Source organism: Silurus aristotelis (assembly GCF_946808225.1).
Source record: "Silurus aristotelis genome assembly, chromosome: 22".
NCBI classification, from domain to species: domain Eukaryota; kingdom Metazoa; phylum Chordata; class Actinopteri; order Siluriformes; family Siluridae; genus Silurus; species Silurus aristotelis.
This window is the reverse complement of record NC_139595.1, coordinates 1,095,911-1,117,982: the sequence shown is the minus strand read 5'-3', so window position 1 is coordinate 1,117,982 and position 22,072 is coordinate 1,095,911. Positions and strand designations below refer to the sequence as shown.

Below are 22,072 nucleotides of genomic sequence, written 5' to 3'. Positions count from 1 at the left end.
TGATAAATATCACTCCAGACGACTGTTTACTCTCTAAATAACTCTTACAGAACTCAGACGTATGCTTCGACTCACAATCAACAATCACCTCTTAAGTTAAAAAGAAAAGGAATCATGTCGCTCACTGAACAAAGTTATACAAAGGGTGCCAATACTTTGGAATTTCCATTGCCTTTTATTTCATGATGATATGAAAACAGATTCCTCGCATCGTCTTGGAAAATTGTAAAAGAAAAAAAAAAAAAAAAACAGCTGTCATTTGTTGTTCCTTACTACACAACTTGCCACAAAACAGGAATATCTGGCAACCCCATACGGAATTCCATATACGGTCATGGGAGCGGCGGAAAGGTGCTAAAACCGTCACGGCTAAAAATGACGGCAATCAGGTCGAGAATGCAAACAAAACTTTAGGTGGCACAAAAGAATCCAGAATCAACACAACCACCCACCACTTCACACACACACACACACACACACACACACACACACACACACACACAAGGCCAAGTCAGGGAGTAATCCATCATGGCTGCCATTTGCCTGTAACGTCTTTTTTAACAAAGCTTTGACAGATGGGAGGAGATAAGAGCTGGTGTGTGTGTGTGTGTGTGTGTGTGTGTGTGTGTGTGTGTGTGTATATGTATATATATATAGTGTGTGTGTGGTGGGAAACATGAATGGGCAAAAAAATCTCTCTCTCTCTCTCTCTCTCTCTCTCTCTCTCTCTCTCTCTCTCTCTCTAACACACACACTCACACACACACACACACACACACACACACACACACACAGTAGTTGCAAGTCACGTCTGCATCCTGTGATACATTTTTATGCTTTTTATTCTATCTGCCGACCAAAACATTCACAGCAAGTACAACACGTCAAACACACACCAAATACACACCAAATACAGACTAAACACACACCAAATACAGTTCTGGAGTGGAACATCTTGTGGGTAAGAACTCGAATTAAAGATTTTAAGTTGAAAAACTCATGGAAGAGCCCTGAACTTCTTAAACCCTATTCTGGAATGACCTGGAACTGTAGCCTCCTTAACTCCTCCAATCTATTCTTCTGTTCTGCTTCTTGACTCAACTTGACTTGTTCCTACTGACTGGATCTCTGAAGCTTCCTGACTAGCAGATAATCGCTTTGAGAAGATTGTAGAGGTTACTAAGTGAAACGTCTTGGCAGGTCCATAGTGGGCTTCTCTTCCATCTATAAATATCTCTCAGGTTCTTCAGTTCTCCTCAGGTTTCTGCAGGCTTTCCATTATACTGTCGGTTTAAAATAAACTCCATAAATGAGACACTGTCTGATATCCATCATTTTAAAAGCATAAAAGAGAAAAAACACTTCCTGAGCAGTTACAGAAACACGGAAAAGAAAAATACAGCCGGTTTTCCAGACATTAAACCGGATCTCCTGGATTGACCTGACCTCGGATTTTGATCTTATTTGGGAATCGCTACTAAAAACTGATTCTTTGAAGAACACAGAGCAGCGTGAATTTACTACAACCTCAGCAGAAAACTGGGGAGAAAAAAACTAAAGCCATGAGTCAAAACTCAGACAAAACCCAGAAGAAGAGAAGAAGAAGAAGAAGAAGAGAATAAAACAGTCATTTAGTTCTGGCATTCTTGTGGTTCTCCCCCCCCCTCTAATACCACCTCGAGATCATGGGAGAACATGCTCTGGTGAGCTCATCAAATTCACAAAATCACCACAATCTTCTAGAGTTCCTTCTCAAGTAATTGGATCATCCAGAGTTTCTTTTTTAAATTGCCTGTTCATCAACAATTCCTTCTGAGAATCACGTGATCATCCAGAGTCATTTCCATAATCACCTGATTATCCACAATTTCTCCTCAAAATCACCTGATTATTTAAACCCCCTCCCCAAAATCACCTGATCATTCAGAGTTCCTCCTCAAAATTCCTCCTCAGAGTTCCTGAGGTTCCTCTTTCCATTTCTAAGCTTCACATGAAAGAAAGAAACCATCTAATCAGAATGCTCTCTACAGCCATTTTTGCTTAAGCACACACACACACACACACACACACACACACACACACACACACACACGTGTACACAAAACAATCTGAGAAGCATCTTCTTACTCATGTTACAGCAGAAATACTGAACATCTACCAGCCAATCAGGAAGAAGAAACCACCGAGCCTAAAGAGATTAGAGACCTACAGCTTTAGATCTTCAGCACTGACACTGAAGGTTCCATCCATAAACGTGCATTGATTTGAAACGACTCACTAAAGCTTCTTCTTAACCACCTGCGTTTAATTTCCCAAATATTTATGACTAATAAAATAAAAAACGTGCGACGTCTAATAAACATCAGCTACAGCACACGATCAGTCAAAATCCAGATTTCTTCTGTCCAACCATTTTCCCCCATTAAGTGCCTCATCACACACTGTTCTTCTCCTCCTTCAGCTGCTGCTGTTCATAACTCTGATCTCCATCCCAAACTCCAGACGAGACCTGGTGCAGCTTCTGAATTTTCCAGCGTTCTTTGCTGGTGAAGAAATTACAAGTGGGATTTCCAAGTAGGAAAGAATTCAGATCAAGTCTCCTTTCTGTCATGAGGTTTGCTGTGATGCATCCAAAAGAATCAGACACCTGTTCTTCTAGGGTTTCTCCTCAAAGCACCTGATCATCCACATTTCATACTCAAATCGGCAGCTCTTCCAGAGTTTCCTTCCAAAATAATCTGATCATTCAGATGTTTTGTATTTCTAGAAAAAGGTCATAATGTTTATCTGTGTTTTCAGAAGATTGGTATAAAGTTCCTTATAGCAGCTATAAACAGTCGTTCCCCCACACTCCTCTTTCTTTCTTTCTTTCTTTCTTTTTTTCTTTCTTTCTTTCTTTCTTTCTTCAAAAACATTGATTGATATTCCTTTTACCAATAAACCACAAAAATGTAGAAAATCTGTTACCATGGAAACGAGTTTGACGTCGCTGTGGCTTCTCACTGGTGAGTTTTGTTTCGGCGGAAGCAGCAGACCTGTGTTTTTTTCCTGAAGACTCACAATAACGTGTAAAAAAAACAAGAAGGAAAAAAAAATTAACAGGTTTTTGATGTAATGAGAAACTGGAATGAATTAGCACTTTTATGGAGCTGATGAACGAATGTTCTCTCAGCGGTTCTCTTAGCCAGCGTCCACAGCTGGAGCTCGAAAGAAATGAGTCCCCCCCCCCCCTTTTTTTTTTCTGAAAAAAAATAAAAAAAAACATCATAAAAAAAGAAAAATCTGTCATGATGGCGTCCCATCTGGTCCTCCACCGGACAATAGAGACATTCATGTGGTGAAATAGAAATAATCTGGGACGTGAACCAGCGCTAATGGTTATGTATGGACACGGCAGTAACGCGACGCTCTCGCAGCAGCAGCAGCAGTAAACCAGTGAATTTTTTATTATTTTTTTAACACTAGAACTGCTCGGGTTTCCGTGACCTTCACGCCATCTGGGCCAAGCAATTTGTTTTGCCCAAAAGTCGAGCCAACTGGAAGAGTAGAAACAAACACGATCCGGCCGAACCTCACCATCGGCATGCCATCATTCTCTCTCTCTCTCTCTCTCTCCCCCTCACTTGTTCTCTTTCTCTCTCTCTCTCTCTCTCTCCCCCTCACTTGTTCTCTTTTTCTCTCTCCCTCTCTCTCCCTCTCTCACTCTCTCTCACTCTCTCTCCCTCACTTGTTCTCTTTCTCTCTCTCTCTCTCTCTCTCCCTCCCTCCCTCCCTCCCTCTCTCTGTCTCCCTCCCTCCCTCCCTCTCTCTCTCCTCTAATTGATAAGTTCGTTAGACTCGCATTCCTCGTTACGTGCTAATGGCGTTCTAATTGAGCGAAAAATTGAGGAAATGTTCAGCCATTAGGATAATGACGATTTGAGAAAAATATCATCATCAGGGATTTCAGACACAAAACCGGCTTCGGAAAAACCCTCCGAACGTGAAAAAGAGACACCGGATATTTGGTGTGAATTACAAATATCAAACACATCAGCAGTTCTTTCGGAGTTCCTCTTCAAATCATCTTCTCTTTACAGAGTTTCTCCTCAAATCATCTTTTCTTCACAGAGTTCCTCCTCAAATCAGCAGTTCTTCCAGAGTTTCTCCTCAAATCATCTTCTCTTTACAGAGTTCCTCCTCAAATCAGCAGTTCTTCTGAAGTTTCTGCTTAAATCATTTCTCTTCATGTGAACATGGAAAAAGAGACATCAGATATTTGGCATAAATTAGGAACATCAACCACGTCTGGTCTAGATTTCCTCAAAAACTGATAGGAAAGAAGTCTCCAGTGTTAGAGCTTTGTTTCTATCAAAGGCTAAACATCCTGAAGGCATAATGAATGCTAGAACATAAACTACATACTAAAGTTTGTGGAGACCTGAGTATAAGATCTGTATGTTCTTTTTACGTCTCACTCCACATTCAGTCCCCATGTAGTGTTATAATGAGCTTCACTCTTCTGGGAAGATGTTCCACCAGATTTTGTGGAGATTTAATCAGACACGGTGGGGTTGTAAGTGAAGTCAGGAAATGATGAAGGTGAGGAGGTTTCTGGGGTGCAGTCAGGGTTCACAAATAATTCTGAAGATGTTCAACAGGATTGGAGCTCTACAGCAGGAGATCTTCCACACACTGCCAACCCATGGAAAGCAGATCTTCATGCAGCTGGGGTGGTGTCCTGCTGGAACAGGTTTGAGTCTCACAGTTCAAGTGAAGAAAAAATGTTATACTGCAGCATCCAAAGACGTCTGATACGATTGTGTACTTCCGAAATTTGTGGGAACAGATTGGAGAAGAAACACATTTGTTGTTCTAAAGTTTCTCGTGACTCATTCTGAAGTGATGATATTTTCTATTTTTTAAATAAAAATAAATAAAGAAATCGGGGGCAAGTCATCGTTCGATCGCTGTGATTAAAGCGAAACAAAACACTTTTTTTAACAATAAATTAAATAAAAAAGACCTTTGACAGGTAATAAATATAATATACTGTATTTAATTCATTTATTTGTTCAGATTTTCTTAATAATTTATGAATAAATTAGCAGTAAAATGGTTGAGTTGCATTTTTATGAGTGAAAAATGTTTTCTGAACATTTCTACTGTTGAAAAGTCGATTTTACCAGCGGTGGGTTTTGTATTCGTGGTCTCTCGTGGCTGCGAGTGTTCACTGAGGGATTATGGGTAGCTTTTCCCTTCTCTCAGCACCACAGGTTCTGCAGCGCTCAAACAGCAGACCTTTGACCCCTGGAGAACATGACTAATGGAGAGTCAACAATCCTCCCCGTCGTCTCCATCAGACAGAAAGAGGCACAGAGGGGAAAACACCCTGAGAGGCGTCTCTCCGTCCGAACACACGAGAGTCAGGATAAAGAGATGAACAGACTCCGAGTGATGAAGGTTTTCACGGTGAAGTGAACAAAACTATATACCAACACCATCTACCCCAACAACACCAACACCATCTACCCCAACAACACCAACACCATCTACCCCAACCACACCAACAACATCTACCCCAACATTACCAACACTATCTACCCCAACAACACCAACATCATCAACCCCAACAACACCAACATCATCAACCCCAACCACACCAACACCATCTACCCCAACAACACCAACACCATCTACCCCAACCACACCAACAACATCTACCCCAACATTACCAACACTATCTACCCCAACAACACCAACATCATCAACCCCAACAACACCAACACCATCTACCCCAACCACACCAACACTATCTACCCCAACCACACCAACACCATCTACCCCAACCACACCAACACCATCTACCCCAACCACACCAACAACATCTACCCCAACATTACCAACACTATCTACCCCAACAACACCAACATTATCTACCCCAACAACACCAAAACCATCTACCCCAGCAACTGCAACACCATATATCCCAACAAACACCATCCTTAGCTACCCCACCAAAACCATCCCGATTTACCCTACCAGCAACTCCACTAACACCATCCCCATCTACCCCACCAGCACTGTCCCCATCTACAAAATAAACACCATCCCCATCTACCCAAACACCATCCCCATCTACCCCCAAACACCATCCCCAACTACCCCACCAACACCACCCCCATCTACACCAACACCATCCCCATCTACACCAACAAAAACATCCCCAGCTACACCAGCCTTGATCCCCCACCAACACCAGCATCACCTACCTTACCAACAAGTGCCCCATCTACCCCTCCAAAACCAGCCCTGTCTATCCCAACATCTAACCAATCTGCCCTACCAACACCAGAACCACCTATACCAACAACTGCCTCTACCCATTCAACAACCCCATCTACCCTAACAGCCACCCCATGTACCTCACCAGCACCAGCCTCATCTACACAAACAAGACAATGTCTGTTGTGAAAAGCGCTATACAAATAAACTTGACTTGACTTGACTTGACAATGCCATCTAAAAACATGAAAGTTTCCACGTGTTTTCCACAGCGTATCCTGATGATTTATGGTGTATCCCATATGTGTGTGTTTGTGTGTGGCCTCATGCCGATTTGTCCCCGACTCCCGCAGCAAATTAGACCTGAATGTCAGGTGAAATGGGTTTTGGAGCAGCGAGTGCAGAATTGTTTAATTTGCCTTTAGATCGAGTTAAAGGTCGTGGAACAGCAAACATAATTACAGAAGAGCATCCTAAAAGAGTTTAATTGTCTCACTCGCTCACAGACTCATCACTCACCCGGAATAACCCCCAATAATGCCCCCTGTATCATTCGCTCACAGACTCATCACTCACCCGGAATAACCCCCAATAATGCCCCCAAATCACTCCCTCACAGACTCATCACTCACCCGGAATAACCCCCAATAATGCCCCCAAATCACTCCCTCACAGACTCATCACTCACCCGGAATAACCCCCAAAATTTCCCCCCAAATCACTCCCTCACAGACTCATCACCCACCCGGAATAACCCCCAATAATGCCCCCAAATCACTCCCTCACAGACTCACCACTCACCCGGAATAACCCCCAATAATGCCCCCAAATCACTCGCTCACAGACTCACCACTCACCCGGAATAACCCCCAATAATGCCCCCAAATCACTCGCTCAGAGACTCACCACTCACCCGGAATAACCCCCAATAACATCTCACACTCTCAAATTCATCACACATTTTTTGTTATTTGTAAAAAAGTTTGTGCCCCACTACCCCTCCTCCCCCCCCCCCCCCTCTCTCTCTCTCTCTCTCTCTCTCTCTCTCTCTCTCTCTCTCTTTACCAAGGAGGTTTCCTCCATCTCTCTCAGCATGATAAGCACTCTTCACTTCACAAGATGTTAATTAAAATTACAATTAACTTTTCAATTAGAATTATCTCTCTCCTCATAACCACTGGAGTGCACATCGGTGTTTATTTGTTTATTCGTTTGTTATTTTTTGGGAAAGGAAGTGGCGGCAGAGGAAGATTGGGGCTTTGTGCTGGAGGTAAACAGACTGATAAGAGGTTATTGTAGGAGGAAGGTAAAAATCAGCCAGAGCTTTGACAGTGTGTGAATATCAAACAAACAAACACTGAGATCTAAAAATAAAATAAAATAAAAATTTTAAACCAGTGTCACAATCACAACGTTTTATCAGCAGAGCAATACTGATACTGATAGTGAGTATAATGTGTATAGTGAGTATTGTGAGTATAGTGTGTATTGTGAGTATTGTGTTTAGTGTGTATGGGGAGTATTGTGTGTATTGTAAGTATAGTGTGTATTGTGAGTATAGTGTGTATTGTGAGTATATTGTGTATAGTGTGTATTGTAAGTATAGTGTGTATTGTGAGTATATTGTGTATAGTGTGTATTGTGAGTATAGTGTGTGTTGTGAGTATAGTGTGTGTTGTGAGTATGGGGAGTATTGTGTGTATTGTAAGTATAGTGTGTATTGTGAGTATAGTGTGTATAGTGAGTGTTGTGTGTATTGTAAATATAGTGTGTATTGTGAGTATATTGTGTATAGTGTGTATTGTAAGTATAGTGTGTATTGTGAGTATAGTGTGTATAGTGAGTATAGTGTGTATAGTGTGTATTGTGAGTGTGTATGGTGTGTATGGTGTGTACTGTGTGTATAGTGTGTATTGTGAGTATAGTGTATATAGTGTGTACTGTATGTATAGTGTGTATAGTGAGTATAGTGTGTATTGTGAGTATAGTGTATATAGTGTGTACTGTATGTATAGTGTGTATAGTGCGTATTGTGAGTATAGTGTGTATTGTGAGTATATTGTGTGTAGTGTGTATTGTGAGTATTGTGTGTATTGTGAGTATAGTGTGTATTGTGAGTACAGTGTGTATTTTAAGTATAGTGTGTATTGTGATTATAGTGTGTATGGTGTGTACTGTGTGTATAGTGTGTATTGTGAGTATAGTGTATATAGTGTGTACTGTATGTATAGTGTGTATAGTGCGTATTGTGAGTATAGTGTGTATTGTGAGTATATTGTGTGTAGTGTGTATTGTGAGTATTGTGTGTATTGTGAGTATAGTGTGTATTGTGAGTACAGTGTGTATTTTAAGTATAGTGTGTATTGTGATTATAGTGTGTATGGTGTGTACTGTGTGTATAGTGTGTATAGTGTGTACTGTGTGTATAGTGTGTATTGTGAGTATATTGTGTATAGTGTGTATTGTGAGTACAGTGTGTATTGTGAGTATAGTGTGTATTGTGAGTACAGTGTGTATTTTAAGTATAGTGTGTATGGTGTGTACTGTGTGTATAGTGTGTATTGTGAGTATAGTGTATATAGTGTGTACTGTATGTATAGTGTGTATAGTGCGTATTGTGAGTATAGTGTGTATTGTGAGTATATTGTGTGTAGTGTGTATTGTGAGTATTGTGTGTATTGTGAGTATAGTGTGTATTGTGAGTACAGTGTGTATTTTAAGCATTGTGTGTATTGTGATTATAGTGTGTATGGTGTGTACTGTGTGTATAGTGTGTATTGTGAGTATAGTGTATATAGTGTGTACTGTATGTATAGTGTGTATAGTGCGTATTGTGAGTATAGTGTGTATTGTGAGTATTGTGTGTATTGTGAGTATAGTGTGTATTGTGAGTACAGTGTGTATTTTAAGTATAGTGTGTATTGTGATTATAGTGTGTATGGTGTGTACTGTGTGTATAGTGTGTACTGTGTGTATAGTGTGTATTGTGAGTATAGTGTGTATAGTGTGTATTGTGAGTATATTGTGTATAGTGTGTATTGTGAGTATATTGTGTATAGTGTGTATTGTGAGTATATTGTGTATAGTGTGTATTGTGAGTATAGTGAGTATTGTGAGTGTAGTGTATATAGTGTGTACTGTATGTATAGTGTGTATTGTGAGTATAGTGTGTATAGTGTGTATTGTGAGTATAGTGTATATAGTGTGTACTGTGTGTGTATAGTGTGTATTGTGAGTATAGTGTGTATTGTGAGTATAGTGTATATAGTGTGTACTGTGTGTATAGTGTGTATTGTGAGTATAGTGTATATAGTGTGTACTGTGTGTATAGTGTGTATTGTGAGTATAGTGTGTACTGTATGTATAGTGTGTATTGTGAGTATAGTGTGTATAGTGAGTATATTGTGTATAGTGAGTATATTGTGTATAGTGTGTATTGTGAGTATAGTGTATATAGTGTGTACTGTGTGTATAGTGTGTATTGTGAGTATAGTGTATATAGTGTGTACTGTGTGTATAGTGTGTATTGTGAGTATAGTGTATATAGTGTGTACTGTATGTATAGTGTGTATTGTGAGTATAGTGTGTATTGTGAGTATAGTGTGTATTGTGAGTATATTGTGTATAGTGAGTATTGTGAGTATAGTGAGTATAGTAATTATTGTGAGTATAGTGTATATAGTGTGTATTGTGAGTATAGTGTGTATAGTGTGTATAGTGAGTATAGTGTATATAGTGTGTACTGTGTGTATAGTGTGTATTGTGAGTATAGTGTTTATAGTGTGTACTGTATGTATAGTGTGTATAGTGAGTATATTGTGTATAGTGAGTATAGTAATTATTGTGAGTATAGTGTATATAGTGTGTATTGTGAGTATAGTGTGTATTGTGAGTATAGTGTGTATAGTGTGTATTGTGAGTATAGTGTTTATAGTGTGTACTGTATGTATAGTGTGTATAGTGAGTATATTGTGTATAGTGAGTATAGTAATTATTGTGAGTATAGTGTATATAGTGTGTATTGTGAGTATAGTGTGTATAGTGTGTATAGTGAGTATAGTGTATATAGTGTGTACTGTGTGTATAGTGTGTATTGTGAGTATAGTGTATATAGTGTGTACTGTATGTATAGTGTGTATTGTGAGTATATTGTGTATAGTGAGTATTGTGAGTATAGTGAGTATAGTAATTATTGTGAGTATAGTGTATATAGTGTGTATTGTGAGTATAGTGTGTATAGTGTGTACTGTATGTATAGTGTGTATTGTGAGTATATTGTGTATAGTGAGTATTGTGAGTATAGTGAGTATAGTAATTATTGTGAGTATAGTGTATATAGTGTGTATTGTGAGTATAGTGTGTATAGTGTGTATAGTGAGTATAGTGTATATAGTGTGTACTGTGTGTATAGTGTGTATTGCGAGTATAGTGTATATAGTGTGTACTGTATGTATAGTGTGTATTGTGAGTATATTGTGTATAGTGAGTATAGTGTGTATAGTGAGTATTGTGAGTATTGTTATCATATATTATTGGTGTTGTTCAGATCGAGAACACGTATAAACAGTAAACGTTGTAAAACATTAGCTGGATCGTACCATTTCTGAGCAGAAGAAGGGGGAGATGTAATACAATACAGCATTTACTCAACTCGCTCCTGCTCTCATGACTTCACAGGTGTTAATGAGGAGAGTGTGAGCAGGTGCAGTGACGGTGACGGCTCCCAGGCTGTATTTCAGTCGATACGGAAAACATTTCCAGAGACAGGGTGATCTCGTCTCGTCCCAGAAAAGAAGACTGAAGACGGAGTTGGAGTCGCTGAACCCTGATATTTCATCATGTTTCCTTCCCACAGAAGGAATGAAAATGGCAAGTGTGGCATGAAAAATTCATTCATACGCACGAGGCTCTTTATGTAAAAATACGGCTGACTGCTTCTATTAACTCCAACCTGTAATTTATGCTCATGCTGAAGGTTATTGGTGCTAAATTTAGTCTTTAAAATCCAGTGAAGTCCAACAGAATCCAGCATTGAGTCTGCAGCTGCAGCGTAATTCCCGCCGGAGAGGTGGAGCTCGCCGTTTATTCAAATACATCAATAATATAAACAACAAAAATAACTACAAGAGGCCACGCCTCCTACACTAAAACGAATGCACCAAGGCCACGCCTCCTACACTAAAAGTAATGCACCAAGGCCACGCCTCCTACACTTAAAATTATGCACCAAGGCCATGCCTCCTACACTAACATGTATGCACCAAGGCCACGCCTCCTACACTAAACTAGTGCACCAAGGCCACGCCTCCTACACTAACATTTATGCACCAAGGCCACATCTCCTACACTAAACTAGTGCACCAAGGCCATGCCCCCTACACTAAAAATAATGCACCAAGGCCATGCCTCCTACACTAACATTTATGCACCAAGGCCACGCCTCCTACACTTTGGGGTTTGATTAAACCCATGACGTGACGTTTCCTGAGCCGAATCGTTTTGTCAGTTATGATTAACAGACGCGACTCATATGGAAAAGAGTTTGAGGAGTAACTTCACATAAATTCCCAGACGGGAAAACAAAGTTAAAGTGTAATTTATTAGCGCAGAGAAACAGCATACAAAAAAGTCGAGAGGAAGGAAGTTGGAACACTGCATCCCACACACACACACACACACACACACACAAACACACACAAACACACAATTCAGTTGGGGGTTATTTTTACTGGCTGATAAAAAGTGTGAAAACGATCATCTTGTGGGAATCGCACATCGCCACACGGTGGCCAAACCAGAGACGACTTCGTTTCGACTGTGAAACGTTCCTCGGGGACGTGTCTTCACGTGACCCTCCCACTTTCGGATGTTCGCTAATGGCGTTTGGGTAAAAAGAATCTGTTTAATAACCCAATCTCACGAATACAATTCCCAGTCATTACCATTTAAGATGTTTAACGTGGTGATCTAAAATTGGGAAATGGGATTTTAAACAGCAAACGAATATTTTTCTGCAGTCAGACCAAATTTATAATAAATAAATAAATAAATAAATAAATAAATAAATAAATAAATAAATAAATAAATGATTTACACAAAATCAACAGGAGAGGAAAAACTATTACTATATCTCAATCCCCAATTAAATTTTTTTCTCACACTTTTTATTCTACTGTATATTTCAGTCTTTCTTTACAGATTCCTCGGTTCTTCAACCTCCGCTAGGTCTTCAACAACATATGAACGACTGCAGCAAACAAACAAACATCGAAATTAAATGTATAGGAGCTGAAATTTATCTACAGTCATTTAAACCTTCTGGATGATTCAGCAAATAAATTACTGGTTAGCAACAAAACTGTACTTGATCTGAAGCTCCATCACCTCAGTGATGAGGAGAAGAAAAGCTCTCCTGTGGGTGTGATGGTGGTGGGCAGGTTGTGGAACTGCCCCTGTCGCTGGGCAGATTTTTCATCCCCAGAGTTTCTCATCGCTCCTTCGGCTCCCACGGTCCCGGTTCAGTCCTGCACCAAGGGCCGCTGCCCGGTATGTGTCTAACCATGAGCCAAAACACTGATGGGGAAAGAAGCTGTGAGAACTTAAAGTCATTTACAGATGTTAATCGCAAAAGAGGAACATCTGGGAGAAGAGTGTCGGATTCGGGAGGAGAGAAAGATCCGTCTCTGTTACACTGAGCCAAAAAATACAATACATCTCAAATTCAAGGACTAACTGAAACACAGGCCACACCCTCATTTATATCCTTTGAGACTGACAGTAACACAGGCCACGCCCCTTTTCACCTTTACTAAGACTGACTGGAACACGGGCCACGCCTACTTTACCTCCTTTAATAAGACTGACAGGAACACAGGCCACGCCTCCTTTTCCCCTTCACAAGGACTGAGTGGAACACAGACCACGCCTACTTTAACGCCTTTACTAGGGTTGACGAGAACATAAACCACAGCCCTTTCATCTCCATCATTGGGACTAACATGAACACAGGCCACACCCTCTTTATATCCTTCAACAGGACCCTCAGGAACACATGCCTCTTTCTTCTTATTCTTCATTTAAGCCACGCCTCTTTTTCATCTTTGGTTTCAGTGTCATTCAAGACACACGCTGCCCCCTGATTGGTTAATGAGAATTTATGGGCAGTCTGATTGGTTGGTGGACACTGCAGGTAAGAAGACCAGGACGGAACTTAATTTCGATCGGTTATATTGAACAATCGTCTGATTGGTTAGCGTGCTTCTGGGGGGCGGGAATATCTGAAACCCTGTCATACACTGAAGCTCATTCATCTCCTTCATTAATTCATTAGAGATGTCTGATGTGCATCCGGGTCTGATCCAAGCGTCTCCTGAATAGAGAAATATGACTTAAAGCATAATGGAGTGTTTATTTCTGTGATTACTGCCCACACACACACACACACACACACACACACACACACACACACACACACACACACACGTCTCCATCCAGAGAGCTGCTCAGTGATTGTTAAATATTTGTAGCTTAATGCACTGTGAGGACGATGAGAAAGCGTTTGAAGGCCTGCTGAGGCTTTCACTTCTCTTCTCGTTCGTCTCGGTGAGTGACGGCTCGCGAGTGCTCCTGCATGCTAATACGGCACGAGACGAGTCGATCTGATTGGATTATTGAAGATCAGTGGCGAGTGAGACGAATAGCTACACGCACAGTTAAGGTTTAGGGAGAGTGTGTATGTGTGTGTGTGTGTGTGAGATGAGACATGGAGTCACCTTCATACAAGTACACAAGTTACGAGTTATTCAACAGGTGCTTCAACAAGCCACTACACACTATTCCTCTTGAACTCAATCACGTTTTCTTTTCACGTGTGGCACATTTGGGGGAGGGGGGGGGGGGGAACGCCCGCAACAACAGCAGAACATGGACACGTGACTTTTCCCTTTTCAATGATATCATTTATCTCCTATCAGGTGAAATATTAATGAGTGAATTACAACATTTACTAGGAATCATAAAAGCGTTGCTATGGTAACAGCATGCGGATGATAAATCTCTTTTCCGACGTAACAAGGACCAATCGGGTCGCTTCGACTCATCGTCTTGTCGTAAGTCGGATCCAATGAGCCGCAGTCTAGACGGAGCCGTGTTGGTTCAGGATTCCTTTTACTTTCCGGAACCTTCCCTGCTCCAAAACAACCCCAAACCATTACACTTCCTGCGTCTGATTACATCGCGAACATTTACAACATGCAAAGCTGGAGCGCATGCTAGGCTAGCTACAGCTACAGCAAAAGCGTTGTTATGGTTACAGTCCATTTACTGTTTGGAAATAAAAAAAAAAAAGAAAAAGAAAAAAGAAGGGAAACTACGTAACAAACTGAGAGACGAGCGGGACAAAATGAGAGACCTTTTTTAACGTATGAAGTTTTTCAGCCTCACGCCGTCACTTGTTGATGCTCCGAGAATAAATCTGTGTCAGATTGCAGCAATGCCTTCTGGGTAAGTCTATATCGATGTCGACTCGAACTTTCATCTTAAGGTAATCTAATGAAGCTCACTCGAGCTGATAAAGTAATGGAACGAGCCCTAGGGGTTTTAACCGAGGGGGAAACGGAGAGGGCGGGTTATCAGATCGCAGCCGTCGTGCCAGAGCGCTAATACGCTTATCCGGATTTCATAGAAACAAAGTTGTTGGGGTTTTTGTTTGTAGTATGAGAATCAAACGACTTCAACTCCTAAATAAAAATTCGATAAAAAGGATCCAGAACGTGGGAAGTTTTTTACATTCGATATGATTAAAAATAGCATTAATATTAACGAAGCAAAACTATTGTAATACCTCAGCCAATCAGAAACAGCCAGGAGGGGGCGCCAGTGTTCCCACTATAGAAAAAAAAAATCTGTCTTTCAGGAATTTGATGGAGTCTGGTATGAAATGGTACCATAACAGACGTGCATTTTCTTTTAACGCCAGTCCATTAGAGAGAGAGAGAGAGAGAGAGAGAGAGAGAGAGAGAGAGAGAGAGAGAAAGAAAGAAAGAAAGAAAGAAAGAAAGAAAGAAAGAAAGAAAGAAAGAAAGAAAGAAGGAAGCATCCTGTCTTCAGGAAACTAGCGACATATTTTCCACAAACATGATAATAAAGTTCCTATAGAACATCTCGTCATTTCGATGCGACCAGTCGAATGAAACGTAAACGTTTACGTCTACAAAGTTTAAAAAAAAAAAAAAATTGTGTGTGGAAATTGTAAATAAAACAATTGCTAATAACAGCTTAATTAAAAATTCATTCTTATTTTAAATTCCAGATATTTAGAGTTAGGAGATCATTAGCAGCTCTTATTCCGGGTACACACACGTCTACGTTCACGTCTACGTCCAAATTTATATCAAACACACAGTTACCATCCCACACCGATTTTTTCCCCCCTCATCCATCTTTTCTCTGAAAGCAATTACAGCCAGGGTCTGTGCAATTCCCTGCTCGTTGGGGGAAAAAAAATACCTGCCAAAAAAATAAAAGCTGAGCGAGCTTCAGGAGAACAGGAGCGCTGACGATGCGGAGGAGTGCGGTGACGTTTCGTAGCTAACGTCTGTTTCCTGTTTGCGATAAACAGCAGCGACGCCTCATAAAGCAGCGAGTGTAGATGGTTTATAATACCGCTGATGGGCCTGCCAGCCGTAAACCTGCTTCCAATCAGCAGTCAAATTACTACTGCATTAGCGACAGCACGCTCGACTACGCTGCGGAGCGAAGCGTTAAAACCGTAAATCGCTAAAATTTCACACCGGATGAGTGTTTTGGACGGATTTGAAAAAAAAGGCAGACGGCGTTAAAAAAAAGCGTTCGAGCGTTAAAATAAAGACTTCAAGATCTTCATTTTATATGCACACACACACACACACACACACACACACACACACACACACACACACACACACACACACACACACACACACACACACACACACACACACACACACACTATATGGCCAAAAGTTTGTAGATTACTGACCATAAGATTCCACCGTTAGTCCTCATTTATTATTAGAAGAAAAAAAGATGTTCCACTAGATTTTGTGGAGATTTGATAGAAATTCATCCAGCTACATGGGTGTTAGTAAAGTCAGCTACTGATGTAGTTGAGATGAGAAGGTTCCTGGGGTGCAGTCAGTCTTCACATTCATTCAAGTCCAACAGGGTTTGTAGCTCTAATGCAGGAGATCTTCCACACACTTCCAACCCATGGAAAGCAGATTTGGTTCTCCGAATTCAAGTGAAGACAGACTTTCATGTTACAGCATCCAAAGACGTCCTACACAATTGTGTGCCTCCAAGTTTGTAGTAACGATTTGGAGAAGAACCATGCACGGCTGGTAAAAGGCGGGTGTCCGAATACTTTTGGATGCATATATGTTTATGTAAAGAAATCAAGCAGGGGAATAAACTGATAAGGATTTAACACTTTGTCTAATAAAATATACCCATAGACTAAACCAGGATAAAAAAAACAATTGCATTTAATCTGTCCATCTATTCGTCCATCCATATATCCACCCTTCTGTATATCCATCCATCTCTTTGCCCGTCTGTCAATATCTTTCTATCCATCTGTTTATGTCTATCTGTATATCTTTGTCCAAATGTTTGTACATTTGTCTCTCTGTCTACATCAGTCTTTTTACCCATCGATCCATCCTTATATCCTCTCTAGATGTCTGTCCATCTGTATATCTGTTCGTCCGTCTGTCCGTCTGTCCAACTGTCTATATATCTCCATTTTTATCCATCTGTTCAGCCATTTCTATATTTGATTGTCTCTCTGGGTGTATATCCATCTGTCTGTCTGTCTGTCTGAAGTTTTAAAGTCTGGTGTTTTTTTTCTCCCTCTCTCTTCCTCTCCCTCTCTCTTCCTCTCCCTCTGTCTCTCTTTCTCTCCCTCTGTCTCTCTTTCTCTCCCTCTGTCTCTCTTTCTCTCCCTCTGTCTCTCATTGCCAGCGTTTCATGAGTAAAAGGAAAATCAGGCAATGAGAGCGTTTTCTGAGAATCACTGAACCCTTAAAAACTTCCCCGTGTGTGTGTGTGTGTGTGTGTGTGTGTGTGTGTGGGGCCCATAAACCACACCGTGCCACCACGTCTGCGCTGAGCACCGGGTTCCAGGGTAAAAATACGAATCCCACACACCATCCTGAGCGTTCAGAGGCGTTCTAAACGCTCCGAGTTCGCAGATACGACCCACAAATATCGCGCAGCACCGCAGACCAGAACAGCGCCGAGGGAAACGCTCTCATTAGAGCCCGCAGCCGCGAGCACGCCAAATTCAGCACATATGGGCGACAGAACAGTGGAGCAGCAGGGGGATGTGTGTGTGTGTGTGTGTGTGTGTGTGTTGAGCAGCTTTGCACAGGGTGGCATTAGCAAGGGCTGGGGCACTGCAAAAGTGCCAATTAGCTCTTACAGCCAGAGAGGAAAGAGACTGTGAAAGACACACACACACACACACACACACACACACACACACACACACACACAATATATATATATATCACTGAGCTGTTTCAAATACGTATTTTTTCCCCCACAATCAAACCTCTTGGGTAGTGAAGTCTTATCAGAAATGAAATACAAAAAAAGTTTTAGCTTTTCAACTGAATATTATTTATATAAAACATTTAACACACACACACACACACACACACACACACACACACATTCTCCAAAAGCGGCTTTACAGAGTACAAAAGATTATCAATACACACTTCAGAGTCACAAATGAGTCCCTATGAATTTATTACTAATGAGAGAACCAGTGGTGACAGAAGGAAACATCTCCTGAGACCTCATGAAGGGAACCAGACTCAAAAGAGAACCTCATCCTCATCTTCATCACCGAAAGTCCGTTCATCACAGTTCCATCATCATCAGGATCTCACCTGTTCACTGATGGAGACTCGAGTGTAAAACTGCTCATGTAGAAATGCACGCTCATGATAGCAAACAAGCTAGCATCGCAGGTAGCCAGATTAGCATTTTTTACCTCAAAATATATAAAAAAAAAAAAAACCCTGGTTGTGTATTTACCTCAGACTAACTAGCAATAAACCAGTAATTATAATTTAAATGAAATAGTTTTTTCACTCATTAGCTGCATCTCTATGAGCCTTTTTTCCTTAAAAATAGCATTTAACAAAGAATAACAAACATATACGTGTTTTACCTCAGACAAAGTCAGCTAATGATTTTTAGTAAAGAATGTTATAAACTAGCCGCAGGTTTTGAGTGATTCTGAGTAAAAACTAAATGTTCACAACTGTTACCTAGCATGTCAAGAAGCCCGCTAATTAATAATATTAAAAACAAAAGCAAAGCCTAGTTGTGTATTTACCTCAGGAATAAAGCCAGTTAGTGAATCCCAGTAAATAAATGTGTTTACATTTATTTATTAGCGTCTCAGGTAGCAATGCTAACCTTCTGAGAAAGAGACACACAATCGAAAAAACTCACACACACACACACACACACACACACACACACACACACACACACACACACACACAAAGCTAGCTAGGGAACAAAATTCTGTTTGTTCTTCAACTTAATTGCTTTCTCGTTTTGCTGATTCGAATGCGCACGTGAGTCACGTTTTGCATAAAAACAAAACGAGTTACGAAGCGTTTTAAAAACGTTAAATCGTTGAGAAGTATCGCAAGGCAGAAACACGATACCTCCGAATTTATTGTATCGTCCGAGCTCCAGTTGTAGCCCCCCCCCACACACACACACACACACACACAGAGTGTGTGAAACCAAGCGGAGGAAAAGGAAGGAGAGAAATAAATGAGCGTATTGAGCAATCCAACACTAGAGCATGACAAAAGTCTCATTGTTGGAGTCAAGAAGCTTGAGAAGTGTGAGCACACTGCTCTGTGGGGATGAAGAAAAATAGATGTTAAATGTGTGTGTGTGTGTGTGTGTGTGTGTGTGTGTGTGTGTGTGTGTTGTCCACGCATAAACACTGTGAGTGTATGGACATCCTATCATCCCAGTTACAACATCTCAGTGAAGACGTTTGTGGAATCTCCAAACAGTTCAGTTTAGTGTGTGTGTGTGTGTGTGTGTGTGTGTGTGTGTGTGTGTGTGTGTGTGTGTGTATACCAATATATGGATACAGCGATTCCTAAAAAGATCATGATTTTACGATATCACATTCCAGATCCACAACCTCACTACTAGGATGATGTGTTTATTTGTTTGTTTATCTGTTTGTTTGTTTACTCCTGTCAGAACCCTCGGTGACGTCTGATTACGGTGGAGGAGGCTCCGTGGTGTCCATGATACTGTCTCACCGAAGCCACAATGCATTGCAGAGGGAGTGACGACACGACGTGCCTCGGTGTCCCAAGAATAGATTGTGACGTCACGGTTTATCGCGACACCTATAACCGGTGATAGGAACTTGTGACGTGTGATGCACGGCTCGGTGCACGCGCCGTACTTACTGCAGGGGGCAGTTTATTTCCACAATAAATAATTAAATAAATATATAAATTGATATGACAGCACAAACAGATATGTCCTCTCTTTCTTCTCCATCTCTATCCATTCATTTCTTTTCTCTTTTTTATTTCCATCTATCCTTTTTTTTTTTAATGCAAAGTGATAAGCAACAGAGAGAGAAGATGATCAGATGCAAAAGCAAAAATCCAGCAGCATTTTATTGAAACACGCTTCAGATGCACTTGACCGAGCAGAAGAAAAAAAAAAAGAGAAAACAAAGAAGAAGAAGAAAGAAAGAATGAAAGAAAGAAAGAAAGAAAGAAAGAAAGAAAGAAAGAAAGAAGAAAATTGGGCCGGACGGCGGAGCTGGAAATCTCGCGTGCTTCAAGGGGAAACAGCGACGTGTCTGAATCACCCAAACCGTGCACTCGACAAGGAAAAAGAAAAGAAAGAAGGAAAGAAAGAAAGAACTTTGCAATGCACGAAGTTGATCCCAATGAAGAGTTCAAAGCCTCCTGAGATCCATCAGCGCGTGCACGTTAAGTTTTCTACCAACTCGCGAGCACGGGTGCAGACACACACACACACACACACACACACACACACACACACACACACAGTCTGTAACGCAAGATGAAAAATGTTAATAATAAATCCCAGCCGCTCACCGTGTCTCCGGTTTGCTCCTCGCAGCTCGCATTTCTCACTATCCGTTGTGGCACCGTGGAGCTCCGCGCTCGCGACGTTCAGAAAACACACACACACACACACACACACACACACACACCCGCGCGCGCAACGCAAAAAAAAAAAATCCACTTTTCAGGTTTGGTTTTCTCCCCAGAAAAAAAGACGAGAGGGAGAAGAAGAAGAAGAAAAAGATCCCGGTTTCTGTGTAATTCCGAATTCGGTCTTCTTTCTTTTCTGTCTTGTTTGGAGTGAACACAGGCGCGTGAACGTGAAGCGGGGCTTCTCCCGGAGTTTTTTTTAATTCCTCCTTCCACATAAACGCACGCATACGCGCGCGCGTGCACACACACACACACACACACACACACACGCAAGCACGCACGCACAATCACGCACGCGCGCGCGGTTATACTTCTCCTGCTCCCGTTTCTACCCGCAGCGACGAGATACAGCCCCAGGCGCGCGCCCCCTCTGTCTCCCTATCTCTCTCTCTATCTCTCTCTCCTTCGATTCAATTCAAAGGTTGCATTCATTTCTCTCTCTCTCTCTCTCTCTCTCTCTCTCTCTCTCTCTCTCTCTCTCTCTCTTCAGGCTCTGCTCACGCCACCGACTCCTGATTCGGAAGTGTTCGGAAAGCGCTCGGCTCTTTTCGGAGGTTCACCCCAGGGGGGGAGGGGGGGAGTTTAGAGATGACGTAGAGTTAGTAGGGGTGGGGTTGGTTTTGGTGATGGTGGTGAGTTTGGTTAATTCCTTAGTACACACACACACACACACACACACACAGAGCAGAAACCAGTCCCTGACTACATCTGCATAACAAAGATGGACTTCTCGCAATTCCCAGAATAGTAAAGTCCACTAAAGATTGAAGAACATTCTCACATTTATCTCTAAACGTTGGAATAGTCCTCCTGACCGTGTTCGAGGCTCAGACACACTCTCCCAGTTTAATCCTCGATTAAAGACCTACACGGTGGTATCAAAAAGTTTCGAGACTAATGGTGTAACTGGTTCTGTTCGGACCTCTCCACTGCTTCTCTTTCTCTACCCACCCCATTTCACTGTACCAGTTCCAGTTGCGTTCCACCTCATGAAGATTTTGGATCTTCCTAGAGAAGATGCCGACCCTGAGAGGATCCCGAGCCCTCCAGAGATCTACCAGCGCCATTTTCATCCCACTTCATGAAGATTTCAGACGTTGGACTTTGAGGATAAACAACCTTTTAATCAATACTCAAAAAATAACCTTCTCCATCTGCCATTTGTCCATCATTAAACATTTAAAGGCTCGGGCATGTAGGAGTTGTTGTTTTGGTGTTGAATCTACAATGATCTCAGACGTTGAAGCTAATTTATGAGTTTCTCAGGAGCTTCTGGTCCCACAATTTAAATGACTGTAGAAGACTCGAAAAAATACATTATTTATAATCACATGCGGCGGCGCTCATGATATCTCACTCTCATGATTTCTCACTCTTATAGTTTCTCACTCTCATGATTTCTCACTCTCATGATATCTTACTCTCATGATTTCTCACTCTCATGATATCTTACTCTCATGTTTTTTCACTCTCATGATATCTTACTCTCATGATTTCTCACTCTCATGATATCTTAC

General features: G+C 41.3%; 1 protein-coding gene across 2 annotated transcripts in view; it reads right to left on the bottom strand.

Moving 5' to 3' along the window:
* Window positions 1–21,069, bottom strand: part of ptprfb (protein tyrosine phosphatase receptor type Fb) — a 116,234-nt gene extending 95,165 nt beyond the window's left edge. For both annotated transcript variants that reach the window (XM_083524968.1, XM_083524970.1), the window contains exon 1: window positions 20,433–21,069. The gene's annotated coding sequence lies outside the window, so the exon portion shown is untranslated. The remainder of the gene's footprint in view (window positions 1–20,432) is intronic.
* Between the last annotated feature and the right edge of the window lie 1,003 nt (window positions 21,070–22,072).